At 44.0% G+C, this 16,107-nt stretch overlaps 1 protein-coding gene across 5 annotated transcripts in view; it reads right to left on the bottom strand.

Moving 5' to 3' along the window:
- The window catches only part of ATXN7L1 (ataxin 7 like 1), a 76,885-nt gene that overhangs the window by 56,592 nt on the left and 4,186 nt on the right, over window positions 1-16,107 (bottom strand). The window lies entirely within an intron of this gene.

The raw sequence follows: 16,107 nt of genomic DNA, 5'->3' as shown, positions 1-16,107 counted from the left end.
TGGTCTACACTGAATGGCAATGTGATGGCAGTAACTCTCTTTCTCTTTCTCTCTCTCTCTCTCTCTCTCTCTCGCATGAGTTAGCATGCCCAGGTAAGGAAAGAGATATTTATGGGGTTTTTTGCACAATCTCCAGAACCACCTTAAGCCATCCAAGCCTTGCTCTGGGCCTCTTCTGTGCAAACACAGTGCACTAGGAGCACCTTCTCTGACACCTTCCCAAAGCATGCCTGATTTTGACAAGGCAGCGTAAAGGCCTCTTGCGATGCCGGCGAAGCCCTAGCACTGCATTCCCAGTGGAATTCCTGGCATATGGGAACTCCAGAACCTGAAGAGGCGAGTGCCTGGTCACTTCCACTTCCAGGGTACAGCTTTTTGCACTCCCAAACCTCCGGATATTTTGGCCTTTTTAAAACATTCCCCTGGACGCCATTTTCGCTGCTTGAATCCTGGACGTGTCTGGGGAAATCTGAACGTTTGGCAACCCTAAAGCAGGGATACACCCAGGGTTCGAACCTGGAACCTTCTGCATGTAGAACAGATGCTGTACCAAGATATGGCGCTTCTGAAGTTTAGGAAACTAACAGACAAGTAAGCTAATGTAAATGTACAGCGCCCACACTAAATAACAAGTTCTTGTGGTGCAGGCATGGCCTCTGGAGCAGTCCAAAGGAGAATATAAATTAAGTGATTGAGAAAATGGAGGAGTAAACAACACGTTGCAGGGCTCAGGAAATAATATGTTGCAACAATGTTGCAACCACTCCAGCAAATAAATCTTGTTTCCGATGGAAGAAAGTAACGTTTCTTTACATCATCCCCTTTTTGATCCAGTTCACCTCTGATTCAATTGGGAACGACTGAACCCTATAAATACATTTACTTTAAAATCATGTTTTATCCTTCTCCTCATCCAAAAAGGTTCCCAGAGTGGCTAAGAAAGAAAGAAAGAAAGAAAGAAAGAAGTCCCTATCCTCAGGCTTACAGTCTAAAAAGATATGGCAAAAGAAAAATGGATCATAAGAGTTGGGAGAGACCCTGAGGTTCATCTAGTCCAGGTATGGCCAAACTTGGCCCTCCAGCTGTTTTGGGACTACAACTCCCATCATCCCTAGCTAACAGGACCAGTGGTCAGGGATGATGGAAACTGTAGTCCCAAAACAGCTGGAGGGCCAAGTTTGGCTATCACTGATCTAGTCCAACCCCCTGCAATGCAGAAATATACAGCTGTCCCTTATGGGGATTGAACCTGCAACCTTGGCATTATCAGCACCATGCTTTAACCAACTGAGCTAGGAAATAAGCAAACTCAGGTTCCAGTTCTTAATTGCAAGTTGTTCCAATTACCAGCCGGGATGGAAAGATTCAAGGAGAGGAGGAACCAAAAGATGCTGGCCTCCTGGAATGAAATAATGTGGTTTTAGCAGAAATGTTATAAAGGATTAAGGAAAAATAGATTGCTAAATGGTGAAGGAGGGAAAGTAAAGTTACATTATATTAAGATAGAATAGAGGACAAAAACTGGAAAAGATGGAAAGGATTTGCTGAAATAGTTAATTGAACTAGAATACAAAAAAGGGAGGTGTGAGGAGGTCAAGGAAATAAGCAAATGAAAGACAAGTTATGGGAAGATGTATTGTATTTTTCTTTTTTCTTTCTTTCTTTTTGATGTTCTGTATTTTTTAAATGTGCTGTTTTTTAACTTTTTCTTTTTGTAACTCTTTAAAATGCAATAAATATTAATTAAAAAAAAAAAAAGATGCTGGCCTCCCAGCTGTTCTGATGGAGTAGCCCTGCATCCCATCTCCTCCCTCCTCTGCTGCAGACTGATGTAATGTTACATCCATGTCCAATTATCGTTGGCCGGTATTCAGTTTCGATCTTTGTTTTTATAGACAATTACGTCAGCTCCCTAAGATAAATGCCATATCTTTTGAGAATCCATAAGCAGGGTGGGCCAAGCAACCACTTAGCCTGCCACCAACCTGCGATCATCATCGGAGACCCTACAAGAGGTCCGAAGGGTGGCAACATGAAAATGGGCCTTTCCTGCAGTGGCTCCCCATTTGTGGAATGCTCTCCCCAAGGAGGCTCACCTGGCACCTTCATTACATCTCTTTAGGTGCCAGGCGAAAACATTTTTCTAAAATCAGGCCTTTGGGTTATTAACATTCTACGGCTTTTTAAATGCGCTTGTGGGAGGGGGTGGTTATTGGTTGGTTTTTGTTTTATTATGTACCGTATTTTTCGCTCTATAAGATGCACCAGACCACAAGACGCACCTAGTTTTTGGAGGAGGAAAACAAGAAAAAAAATATTCTGAATCTCAGAAGCCAGGACAGCAAGAGGGATCGCTGCGCAGTGAAAGCAGCAACCCCTCTTGCTGTTCTGGCTTCTGTGATAGCTGCGCAGCCTGCATTCGCTCCATAAGACGCACACACATTTCCCCTTACTTTTTAGGAGGTAAAAAGTGAGTCTTATAGAGCAAAAAAAACCAGTATTTTGTGTTCTCATTTTGTATTTTTATGCTGCGAACCACTCTGTGTTCTTCGGATGAAGGACACTATACAAATGTAATTAACAACAATACAGTCATACCTCGGGTTACAGACACTTCAGGTTGCGTTTTTTCGGGTTACGGACGCGCCAAAACCCGGAAGTACCAGAACGGGTTACTTCCAGGTTTCGGCGGTCGCGCATGCGCAGAAGCGCCAAATCGCAACCCGCGCATGCGCAGACGTGGCACTGTGGGTTGCGACCGTGCCTCCCGCACGTATCAAGTTCGCAACCCGAGCATCCACTGTACTAGCAACCTGATGTACACGGGTGTAGCACACCAAGAATACCAGACTGCAAGTAAGTAGCTTTGTGTTCTCTTCTACACAGTAGTCAGAGAGAGAGAAAGAAAGAGAGAAACATAGACACTAAGAGTCCTGTTATGTCCTATAAAATAGCTGCTGTAGTTACTGTATAACCTTATTAGCATTAAACTGTCTCCACAGCACCTTGTAGAAAGTGTGATCACAAATGCAGAAATGAATAGAATTAAATGAATAGAATTAAAAATTCATTCCTTTCCTAAAAGAAAGCGGGGGGGGGGAATTAAATCATTCTCAGACTATATCATAACAATAAATAGAGAAGTAGGCTATCTAAGCTCGGTGGTTCCTACTTCCCCACCAAGACCACGAACCACTTGAAAATGGCTTGGTGGACTGCTTTATGATTTTTCTGCCTGTCCTACCAATTACACCTTGAATTCTGTGGAATTACAATGCGTATAAGATGTGCTGTCTACTATCTGCAGCCACAAACCAACCCGCATGTCACGGATCACCTGAATGAAACTCGCCCAAGGACCACAGTTTGGGAGCCCCTGATCTTGCTGGCTACTGTACAATGTTCTGTCTGGAAGCTGCAGCTACAGCAGAATTCACCTGTGCGTTTAACACTGGGAACTGGCCGCAGGCAGTCAGATTTAGGGGAACGTGGGTTAAACCACAGAGCCTAGGACGTGCCAATCAGAAAGTCGGCGGTTCAAATCCCCGCGGCGGGGTGAGCTCCCGTTGCTCAGTCCCTGCTCCTGCCAACCTAGCAGTTCGAGAGCACGCCAGCGCAAGTAGATAAATAGGTACTGCTCCGGCGGGAAGGTAAATGGTGTTTCCGTGTGCTGCTCTAGTTTGCCAGAAGCGGCTTAGTCATGCTGCCACATGACCCGGAAGCTGTACGCCGGCTTCCTCGGCCAATAAAGCGAGATGAGCGCCGCAACCCCAGAGTCAGTCATGACTGGACCTAATGGTCAGGGGTCCCTTTACCTTTACCTTTAAACTGTTTGGTTACGTTGGGTGCAGAGCCTCGCAGGCACTGCAGAGGACACCACAAATATGATTTAGAATGCTGCGTCAGAGGCAGGGGCAATTTTTTTTTAGGCATCACTGAAATTTGAGACCCCCAAGGACCGCCAACCACTGCAGGGATGGCAAATCAACACTGACCGATATTGGTCCAGATCTGAGGGGTTTCAAAGGAACTTTAGCTGAAAGTCCTAAAGGACCTGGGATGAGCATATATGCCAACCTTTCCACTCCTTATATGCTACCGGATGAGGCCTTGCTCCACATCCCTTTACTGAGTGAAGTAAAACCAGCAGCACCCAAGCCTGGAGGACATGCTCTGTATTAGCATGTCCTTGCATGCAAATGGCTAGTCAGGGGTCAGCAAACTTTTTCAGCAGGGGGCCGGTCCACTGTCCCTCAGACCTTGTGGGGGGCCAGACTATATTTAAATAATTTTTAAAAAATTCCTATGCCCCACAAATAACCCAGAAATGCATTTTAAATAAAAGGACACATTCTACACATGTAAAAACACGCTGATTCCCGGACCATTCGTGAGCCAGATTTAGAAGGCTTCTGGGCTGGATCCGGCCCCCGGCCTTAGTTTGCCTACCCGTGGGCTAGTGTCTATCTCATTACTTGCATTTGTGCATAAAAACAGAACCTCCTTATTCTCCTGTGCTTTAAAGACACTTTAAATTTTCCCATTGTTTTCTGTTTTCATTTATCCAGTTGTTTCTATTGTCATGACATTCAAATTGCCTTAAGGAAGTTTTAGTTGTTATTTTTATTAGAAAAAAGGGAGCAATTACCGTATTTTTCGCCCTATAGGACGCACTTTTTCCCCTCCAAAAATGAAGGGGAAATGTGTGTGCATCCTATGGGGCGAATGCAGGCTTTCGCTGAAGCCTGGAGAGCGAGGGGGGTCGGTGCGCACCGACCCCTCTCACTCTCCAGGCTTCAGGAAGCTATCCGCTAGCCGTGGGAGACGCGGCTTTCCCACGGCTAACAGCGACCTTGCCGGCACCCAGAAGCTTGGGGCGCGCTGAGCTCAGCACGCCGCAAGCTTCGGGCTTTGCGCAGCGCTCCGCTAGCCGTGGGAGAGCCGCGCGGAGTCGAGCGGCTCTCCCACAGCTAGCGGATAGCAGCCTGTTCTGGGGGCTGGGGTCGGGGGAAGCTCGGGCTTCCCCCGCCCCAGCCCCACACCTGGGGGGGAAATAAAAAATTTTTTCTTTATTTTCCCCCCAAAAAACTAGATGCGTCCTGTGGGCCGGTGCGTCCTATGGGGCGAAAAATACGGTAATACTTTATTTTTTTAAATCAGCAGGTTATGTCTTAAGTATTGTCCACTTCAGCCTATATTTATAAATCTCATTAAGGTTACCTTCAAAAACACAAACTATAACTTCAGGTAAGCAATATTTTATATAGTTTTCTGGGAATCTTCACTGGGATTGTTTAAAATGTTTCCCTCATATAAATTAGCTCTCATATCCTGGCAGTTCTTCTGTCTCTGTTTCAGCAGCAAAGCCTGTTCAGTAGAACAGCATCTTATAGCAAAGCACAAAGAGATGGAAAGTGACAAAAAAAACCCCAACAACCCGAAAGAATAAAACAAACAAAAACATTCTTTCTAGTGGCATGGCCAATTCTCCCTTCACAGCAGTGGTAAGAAGCAATACTTTCCCTGGGGCACTCATCATTTGTAACACCAGAGTCCTCTTTGCCAGACAAAGGGGAACCTGTTAACCCACTGTATGCCGACATTCTTACTATAACCCAAGTTGCACCCCTCTCTCAAGGTTTTAAGGAAACACAGAGCAGTTCTAACCTTGATTCACATGAAGGGAGAGAAATCGTGGAAGAAAGTCAGTGTTCATACATCATTCCTCCACTAGATTCACCATGAAAATATAACAAGGAACCAGTTATTATAAATCATAGTCTCATACATGGCATCTTTTTACAGTTTCTGTGAAAATGCAGTGTGACACAATCGATAACCAAAGTGAAGAAGCAACACAGCAAGGATTGTGGTGCAGTTTGAAAGCTTAAATACACATTCATCAGAATTCTCGCAAGAAAGCAAAATATGAGAAACCACGCAAGGTGTTATCTCAGAAGCACCAATTCATGAAATAAACACAACTGGGAGGCTGCCACACCAGCCTCCATCAACCTGGTCCCTTCCAGATGTTTTCGACTATCATCCCATCATCTCCAGCTGCCACAGTTGTGTCAATAACAACTCCAACCAAACAACTAAGACTGAAAAAAATAGGCTTCTGTGACACAGAATGGAATCCCTCAGTTAAGGGAGACCCTGGTAATTTACATAAATCTTAGAACTATTAGTGCAAATGTTATTCATTAGTGTTTAGCTGCTTAGGCAAGAGTAAAGCGAATGTTTTCAGTTTGGGATATTGCAAAGCCATAAGAAACAGGCAGAGTTTTTCAGCTACATCAAAACTGGCAATCTGTTGAGGAACGTGGAGATCATTTTGTTCTGGATTAGTAGTCAACTTGTCCTCATATTATCTCCGACAAGCATGATGGCGGTGGTTGTTAAGACTTAGGTTTTAATGGAATTTTTACTATTTTCTTTCCAAAGAAGTTATGAAGTGACAAACAGAAATGTTCAAAAGTTACTATTATGGTTTTAAGTCTGCAAAGTACTTATTTACAGTCTTACAGAAGAACCCTTTGCTTGTCTACATAGAAAGCGCCACTAAGTTTAACAGGACATATCCCAGACAAGTGTGCATAGGATTGCAGCCTTACCTGTGCTTTGTCATCATAACTATCTTCAAAAGTAGGTTGATATGGGCCAAAGCAGATGCATGAATGTTTAATAAACATATGCTCTCTGGTTTTGCTTCAGCACAAGGGTTAACATTTAATACTGTGCTTTATAGCTGAAATAGTGAAGTGTCTGTGAAAGACACACACACCTGATTTGGCACCATTTTACTGATTTGCAATGGAATACAGTCGTACCTTGGAAGTCGGACGGAATCCGTTCTGGAAATCTCTTCGACTTCCAAAATGTTTGAAAACCAAAGAACGACTTCTGATTGGCTGCAGGAAGCTTCTGCAGCCAATTGGAAGCCATGGGAGCCCCGTCAGATGTTTGGCTTCCAAAAATAGTTGGCAAACCGGAACAGTCACTTCCGGGTTTGTGACATCCAGGAGCCAAAACGTTTGAGAACTAAGCTGTTTGAAAACCAAGGTACAACTGTAACTTGCTCAAGTCCTTCCAGTGAATCTGTGGCAAAGGTGGGACTGTAACATCAACAGACCTACGAAATCCATGCCTATCTAATTTCTAACCATAGCTGCTCAGATGTGCAATCCTAACCCCACCTGCAAGAAAGCTTCACTGAATTTGGTTGGAACATGTGCAGAGGAGGGTGACCAAGGTGATCAAGGGTGTGGAAACAAAGCCTTATGAGGAACAGTTGAGGGATCTGTGTATGTTTAGCCTGGCAAAGAGATATGATGGTCAAATATTTAAAGGGCTATCACATGAAAGATAGAGCAAGCTTGTTTTCTCCTGCTCTGGAGGGTAGGATCAATGGATTCAAGCTACAAAAAAGGAGATTCCGACTAAACATGGGGAAGAACTTTCTAACAGTAATACCCGTTCCAACAGTGAAACAGGCTCCATTTGAAGGTGGTAAACTCTCTTTCATTGCTTTTTAAGCAGAGGTTGGGTGGCTATCTGTCACAGATGCTTTGGTTAAGATTTGTTCATAGCACGGAGTTGGACTAGATGACCCTCGGGTCCCTTCCAACTCTACAATTCTATGATTCTACTAATTGAGCTGCTACCCTATCAGCATTACCTATTGAGCTCATCTGACAAACACAAATACATTTCCAAATTTGCTGCGTCAGGCAACCATTTGGAAAGAGAAACTAAACCTTAACCTATGTGCTGCAGCCTTCCATGCAATTATAGCTAAAACAAATGAAAATCATCATGCCTGCTATGGCTGTTTTACAAGATAAAGCTGCCATGTGAGGACTGCATTCAGGAAACCTCTGCGGGCCACAGTTGCTCCAAGCAGTGAGCTTGCCACAGCGATGGCCTTCTACCACACAGTTTGGTTTCATGCTGCTGCCAAGCTGTTGTCAAGAGTTGTTTGGTGGGAACATGAAACAAAACATTCTAGGATCTGGTTCACATGACACTGCACTGAGAAAAATGAGCCTTAAGTACAGTGGTACCTCGGGTTAAGGGGATGCGGGTGGCGCTGTGGGTTAAACCACAGAGCCTAGGACTTGCCGATCAGAAGGTCGACGGTTCGAATCCCCACGACGGGGTGAGCTCCCGTTGCTCTGTCCCTGCTCCTGCCCACCTAGCAGTTCGAAAGCACGTCAAAGTGCAAGTAGATAAATAGGTACCACTCCGGCGGGAAGGGAAACGGCTTTTCCGTGCGCTGCTCTGGTTCACCAGAAGTGGCTTAGTCATGCTGGCCACACGACCCGGAAGCTGTACGCCGGCTCCCTCGGCCAATAAAGCGAGATGAGCGCCGCAACCCCAGAGTCGGTCACGACTGGACCTAATGGTCCAACACCAAGGGACGGTGCGATTTCAGGATCCCCAAACAACCAGCAGCATCCAAGCCAGACAAATACCAGGGGATAACTGTAGAACACAATACACTATTCCATTCCAGAGGCCTGAAATGGTTGTGCTATTTTATATTCAATCCACTACACTGCAAGCAGCTGATGCAAACTCTGGCCTTTCTCTCTTCAAACTCAGCCTTACTTACTTCAAACTCAACTTATGCCCCTTGTTTCAAAACCCTACTGTAAAAAAGATGAAACATGCAAAACCGAAGTTCATCCCGTATTATTTTCCCACTTGATTCCCCCCCCCCCCGTTTTCTTTGTGTCAGACTGCAGGCCCCTTAGAGTACAAACCTGTCAACTTCTTCTTTGTGAAATGCCATATATACTTATCTATTTATAAAAGTATTTCTGTGCCACCATACTGTAAGATATTGGGGAAGGGAACAACAATAAAACATAAAAACAATGCGAATTAAAGTAACTGGCTAATTAAAGCGCTGCAAATAATAAAATAATAATAATAATTTTTATTTATACCCCACCCTTCCTGGTTCAAAAACCGGGCACAGGGAGGCTAACAACAAATTTAAAACACTTTAAAACACTTAATTATAAAAGCAGCATAAAATATAGTATAAAAACATGAATAACAATAAAATTCAAAAATCAAAAGGCCTATCGGCACAGAAACCTATTCAAGAGATGCCTGGAAGTGAAAACCAAGGATGCCTGCTGAATCTCTGCTAAAAGGTTAATGCCCAACTTCCGGCTGAAGCTAGTTGGGCCTCTGTAAGACGGGGAATAACCTGAAACTGGCCTGGCAGCATATGGGCAGCCAATGTAAATGTTCTTGCAGAAGTGCCACATGCCGTCAGCCGTCTGCCCACACACTGCCAGCAGTCTAGTCACTGTAACAGCTGGAACTTCCAGAGAACATACAAAAACAGCAACTACCATTGCTACACCGAGTTGCCTAGGCGGGCAAAAGCAGCCACGGAGATAGGTCCAGAACAAGTTGCGCGTGATAAGCAAACGCTACTGGAAGCCCACATAAGACTGAAAAAGCAAGGTGCCAGAGCAGTCTATGCCATGGAAAGCTATGCCAGAGGCAGCCTGATAAACATATGGGTAAAGCTTATGCAAACAGTACCAAGGGAAGAAAAAGTTCATGTCATGCTGATAACCAAGCTTCTGTATTAAAGATATGGCCAAATTAATTATCCATTTCCTGCCTCCACTGTGAACCAAAGCGGGAAGGAAAAGGCTCGTGTCATCACCCTCTCCCAATTATCCACATGCCGAGTTTGTACAAGGAAAATTAATGTATCCACGCAGAGATATTACGTCAGGCCATGAGATACACAGCTGGGTCATCAGCAGCATATTTGGACATGACATCACCCATCTTATAATTTGAACAGGAGAATCAAGAGTGAATGTGTTGCATTCCCAGAGGACATTCCTTTTCCTAGATGGGCTACCTTCCCAGGTTGACAAGCCACATCTGCCCCTCGCTTCCTGCTACAGCACGTACAGAAACTAGCCCCTTGACCGTTGGACCCACTATTGGTCTCGTCCAAGCGATCCACCGGAGCGTGACTTCGCATGCAGGGCAAATCCCTAACTCATCGAGGGTTTGAGACCTATCAGCTAGCCTCATCTGGTTTATCCAGCCAGTAGAAGCTGTTCCCAGGGTACAATGCTGTCGAATGAGCTTCTAGGAGCTACAGGTGAGAGCTGAGCACAGGGTAGGGACCAAAGGTGGATGAAATACCCCAGAAGAAGCACAACCTGTCCTCTACCAGAGGTACTACCCCTCTCCTAACACCCCATTACACCTGTATAGGCTGCAAGGAATAGCAGTAACCAACAGTAGCTACATGCAATATTTCAGACTTTACTTTCAGAATTGTACAGTGTATTGTACTAATCATTTAGTAACTGATAGGCTATTCTGTGGCAATAGGGCAATGCTTCACCATGCTTTGTGTCCTTCCACTGAAATCTATTTCCAACTATGTGATCATCAACCTTATAGGTAAAACAATCATATGCCATATAGGTAAAACACCTATATGTAAAAAACCGCACGCCTTATAGGTAAAACAATCGTACGTCATAAATGAGACCTGGAATGAATTTTGTCTCAAAAGCAACAAAATTAAAATAAGTTCCACTGGAAGGCAGCAACATATGAAGATAAACTGAATTTTCTCGCTGTAAAAGAAATCCAACATATTCTGTCTTATTAAAGTTTTGCTCAAGATGGACAAAGTAAAAGCTTGTGAACTGAACCAAAGTGTTCAATGAGCATGGAACCTTAAAAATATTTTCCTCCATCTATCACTAACTTTCAAATAGTGTGCCTTCATACCTAAATGTTAGGCTTCACTGACGACGACAACAACAACAACAACAACAACACTAATGGTTTAATTAGTACAGGCGGAATTTGTATTTGATGGAAATTCTCTCCACATTTGTCTTCCATAAGCAATAGTGAACCTGTGGTCCTCCAGACACTGCTGGACTACAACTCCCATGATCCCAATTGATTGACCATGCTAGCTGGGGGTGATGTAAGTTGGGGACGCAACATTTGGAGGGCCACAGGTTTCCCACTCCTGCTTTATAGAATACAATTTCACATTCAGAAGGACACGTTTCAAGTCTGCCAAACAAGCTACATGTTCTTCAGTTGGGATGGGAAGGGAACCCATGGGTTATTCTGCAAAAATGGCGCAGGAGAGTTAAGATACACTAGCCGTTTACGTGAGAGTCTAATTTGTTTTGCTCAAAGTTAACAATGTAAGACAGAAGTGCCTAAAAGGCTCAACATGTCCTGGATATCTCTTTGTTCTCTGGAAATTTTCAGGGTTCTAACTTCAAGCATAAGAATTTTTTACTGCAAGCACGAGGACTCATCCATTCTCTCTCCCACATCCTTCACTGCTGAATGGAAATTTCAACCAAAGGCCTAGGAAAGAGACCTGCCTTCTGTCTTCCTTTATCTTGCCCATTGGCCAACTATGCAACATCTATCTCAACAGATGCATAGTGAACACAGTAAGTAATAGGGAGGCCTGAGTTTTAACATGCCAAATTTTAATGAGTCACTACAGAGTAATCTATAGTTTGCATTTGTTGCACTGGAGATCAGTGTTCTGGTTTCTTACATGGTGCTATAATAATCTTTCTTTTGCGTATTTTATTTTATAATAATCTCACACATTCACACTTAGCCATGATTTGCGCTATGTGCAAACCAACCAATAATCTGCAACAGGGAAAACCTAAATTTTCTTAAAGTAGCAGATGAAATAGTATTGTTCAAGAAAAAGGGAACGACAAAGAGCAATTATTCTGCTCAAGACTATTAGGGAAAGGAGACAGCCTCAGCCTCTAACTTCAAATAATGAGAATTTATTCACACAGTGTACTTGCATATTATAAGGGCCAGGTTGATCTTGGGAGATCTCGGTCCCCCAATAAATGACAAGCAACATGCTGAAAAAATACATTAGAAGCTTCCCTCCAACACAGATCTGAACTACTTTCTTCTTTTTCAAGATGTTTTACAAAGATCAATCAAGCTCTTCCAGCCTTGAAGAAGCCAGCAGGAGACGCCTATTTGGTTCCCCCACTCACAGCATCAAAGCCAACAAGCCAGTTTCTGCCACTCCAGACACAGAGGTTCAGTAACAATATCGGCGCCGAGTCAAAAGAATTTCTCAAGTGAAGTGCTACAAATACAGCAAATGCACAGCTAACCCTAACACTAATCCTAAATCATATCACCACTACCCTGCCTTACACTATGACGCATATGCAAGGTTTCCTCGTATTGGTAAGCTTCATTCCAAAGAATCACCTAGGTGAGAAAGATTTCTTTTCATTCATGATCAAATCCCCTAACAACTAAAAACAACAACAGCCCACAAGCATCTACTCCATATGCACTTAATAAAAGTATCGCTGCAAAACACCACAATGTAAGAGTTGATTCAGAAGAAGAAGAAGAAGAAGAGTTTGGATTTGATATCCTGCCTTTCACTCCCCTTCAGGAGTCTCAAAGCGGCTAACATTCTCCTTTCCCTTCCTCCCCCACAACAAACACTCTATGCGGTGAGTGGGGCTGAGAGACTTCAGAGAAGTGTGACTGGCCCAAGGTCACCCAGCAGCTGCATGTGGAGGAGCGGAGACGCGAACCGGTTCCCCAGATTACGTGACTACCGCTCTTAACCACTACACCACACTGGCTCTCACACCGTTGTGTGGCATAATGGCTAAGGGATGGGACAGAACCCACTCCTGAAACTTGTGAAGGCAACCCTAGACAACAAGTCATCGTTTTCAGCCTCCACCCCATCATCTAAAATATAGGAATAATACTGACAGACCTAACATGATTATAATGATTTATAAGGGCGCTTCCAGACTGCTGCCGTTTTCAGGTGGGATTCAATCACACCTAGAAATTCAGGTTACATGATTAAAGTTGATTCAGTGTTCTTGCAGAACAAATCCGTCTGTAGCCACCACCACCTCACTGGACTTTTTGCTGTAAGAAAAGTGACAGGGAAAAGCATTGGAAAGTGGGAGATAACACTTACTTGACAGAACATTGTCTAACCTCTCTGAAAACAAATCAGAACAAATACTCAATAAATAGCCAACATCATCTAACCTCCCCACAAACCTTGTGCAAACAAATCAGTATGAAATGTTCAATAAGCGGGTCGTCTGGAGGTGACCTAAGAGAACACTGTAAGGATTACAGGCAACTCCGAATGACGCACGATCACACACATGCGCACAGCTCAGAACTCGGAAGTAGCCCCAAAACGTCATAAAGACGTCATGAAAAGGGATGGAGCAGACTTACAAGCGCAAAGTTCTGGAACAGAATCCCTTCACCAAACAAGGATTGCCTGTACTACAAAAACACTAAAAGTTCCCTTACACAAAGATCACTGTGCCTTCTTGGTCAGTACCGTCTGTGATGGCTCAGTTTGCATGTAATGCTAAGCCAAACTACGGCTTAGCTCCAGGTAACAAGACAAGGAGGGAGCAGCAAAGCAGCTGCAATTTTTTACTGTAACTACAGTGCGTGTGTTCATGCTTAGCCATGGTTTGGCTTAGTGGTACATGTGAACTGGACCACTGACATGATTTAAGGCATGATCTCTCCCAGCCTACATTAAAGATGCCGGGGAACAAACCTGGGAACAACTGTATGCAAAGTTCTCCTAACCAATGACCCTTCCTACTATTTTGAACATTTCAAAGTACTATATACAGGCCAAGTATCACTTTTTTACGCATTGCAACTGACTGCAAAAGCTGCTCATGCAGGCGGTATACTCATGTGAATAGTGTTAACATTGGAAGTGGCACTTACAGAAAGTACATAGTGGCTTCTTCCCGGGAGCAGATGTGCAAGAAACAGGGAGTTGCTTTTCAATGAAGTAGCTACTGTAATCTTTCAGGAGCCATAGTTCCTCCACCATGACACTGCTTATGTGAGTAGATCACTTACACACACACACACACACACACACACACACACAGAGTTATTTCCACATATTAGCCAGTCAGATTCTGTACAAACTGTTTTTCAACCACTGGGTGGTTTGAAGAGATTGCATGGGCAATGCATGCTATGGCACCGAAACAAGTAAATTCTGTGCACGGATTACGTTTGTATCAAAGAGACTTAAGCACACAGTGCTCTTGGGATGAGGTCTCTATTCCCCAACCTTTATTTCTCAAAAGAACAAGGCTCTAGATTCTCTAATGCAAGAAAAACATTTAATATTTAAATTATTATAATACATTTCAATGTTGTGCAACAACATATTTTTACTACAATATATTCAAGCACATGGTCTGCTTAAAAAACAACAACACCCAGTCAAGATACTACTTCCATTTTATAATTTGGCTGTTGTTTTATTGTCCCATTTTCCGTGGATTGTTTTTATATGCACCACTCAGAAATGCAAATAACTAAGTGGTATGTAAATGTCTTAAATAGATATTTTGAAAGGACTATTATATATAACCTGTTTGCGGTATAATTCTAACCAGAGCAACTCTTTACTAAAGCAGAACTGCGCAAACCAGCCATCCTTGCTCCCTAGACTGTACTGACAGCCAGTGGCGGAGCTTCAGGCGTGTGTCTCGGGGGCATTGCGAGCCGCCCACAAGGGCGTGGTGTGTGTCCTGGGGGCGTGGCGCCAAAGCGGGTGGGGGGACAGCTCCCCCCACACTCCTCTTCCTCCGCCAGTGCTGACAGCCAAGCCCCATGCACCTCACACATTTGCTACCAAGTCAGAACTCTGAGCTCTAAGACTGACAGGCAGTGTCCCTTGTGGTGTGTGATAACATCAGCGTGCAAGAAGAAGCAAGAGCAGGAGGCATTATTCCGCGATCCTCCCAACCAACAGAATAACCACTACCACTTAGTAGGGCAGGGGTGGGGCAGTATGGCTGCAAGGTTGAGGCTGCGCAGGTGTGAGTGCTGGACTGGCTCTGCCAGTGTGCTCGCAGAGCCCCAGTTTCACCCCACCACCTGCCTTACCCTGCCTCACTAAGTGGCAGCACAGCATTGCTCCTGAGCAGAAGGGACTACACAAAATATAGTGGAACCTTGTTTTGCAAACAGTCTGGTTTGCATACGTTTTGGATTACAAACACGTCAAGTGTGTGTCCCTGTTTGCAAACATTTTTTGGATTACAACCCATTTTTTTTTGGATTATGAACATTTATCTATTTTTTGAGGCCCCATTGGCAAAAGCGTGCCTTGGGTTACAACCTGTTTTGGTTTACAAACAGACCTCCGGAACGGGTTATGGTTGTAAACCAAGGTACCACTGTACTCCTTGCCACCTTCGAAATGGGTTTGTTACCCCAGACAGTGAAAAATAGCTAATGATGAAAGACAGCGGATGAGGAAGTCCTGTGCATGTTTACTCATAATTAAATCCCACTGTGTTCAAATAAATGTGCACCAGACCGCAGCCCAAGAATGTAAGCCAGTAGGTCCCTAGTTCAAGTGAAGGCAGTATTTCTCAGCATCCTACCACTTGCCAAATGAAGATATCCATAATAAAATGAAATCCTCAGTTCGCTGAGAACTGACGTGAAGTGTGCTCTAAAAGCACTTTATAATAATAATAATAATAATAATAATAATAATAATAATATCTTTATTGTCATTGCCCCCTTCGGGGACAACGAAATTACTTGACTGCTCCATAAAAACACTAATTAATCAATACAGTATAATACAGCAAGGGAGATTAGATGACTTTCAAAGTCCGGGCTTCCCATTCAGGGCCGAGATCGCTCTGGAGAAGAAGCTGTTCTTAACACGGCTCGTTCTTGTCTTCATCGTCCTGTATCTCCGTCCCGACGGCAAGAGCTCGAAGAGACAGTGACCAGGATGCGATGGATCTTTTACTATGTCCAGTGCCTTCCTATGGCACCTTGTGGCATAAATCTGCTCTAAGGTAGAGAGTGGGCAGCCAACAATGCTCTCTGCTGCCTTAACAACCCTGCACAACCCCATCCTGTCCTGGGTAGTACAGCTTCCGTACCACACACATAGCTGCTTAATATCGCCGTAAGATCAAGATGTCAAATGGACAGCATCTGGTGCTATTCTGGGATCTGGGGACCTGACCC

The sequence above is a fragment of the Podarcis pityusensis genome (assembly GCF_964106645.2).
Source record: "Podarcis pityusensis genome assembly, chromosome: 10".
NCBI classification, from domain to species: Eukaryota; Metazoa; Chordata; class Lepidosauria; order Squamata; family Lacertidae; genus Podarcis; species Podarcis pityusensis.
This window is presented reverse-complemented; position numbering and strand designations above follow the sequence as displayed.